Consider the following 324-nt stretch of genomic DNA (forward strand, 5'->3'; position numbering starts at 1 on the left):
AAAGAGATAGGAAGAAAACTAGGATGTGAGGTTTGTAAGTTTTGGTGCATAGTGTCTGAAATTTGTCCAGTTTCCAATTTGGCTATGCCTTCACCCGAAAGCTAGTATTGATACTGATTGATCATGCTTCATATCATCAAGTAGACCACTCTCTCTCCTTCCAGCTTCTGAAATGTAGGTGATTCCCCAGGGTATATATGAGGTGCTCTTAGTTTCTCTGCTTTCTCTTTTATAATAGTTTAGTCTGAGGCTGGGCGTGGTGGCTCACACCTGTAATCCTAGTACTTTGGGAGGCCAAGGGGGGGCAGATCACTTGAGGTCAGG

The sequence above is a fragment of the Mandrillus leucophaeus genome, unplaced genomic scaffold (genome assembly GCF_000951045.1).
Source record: "Mandrillus leucophaeus isolate KB7577 unplaced genomic scaffold, Mleu.le_1.0 Scaffold1, whole genome shotgun sequence".
NCBI lineage: Eukaryota > Metazoa > Chordata > Mammalia > Primates > Cercopithecidae > Mandrillus > Mandrillus leucophaeus.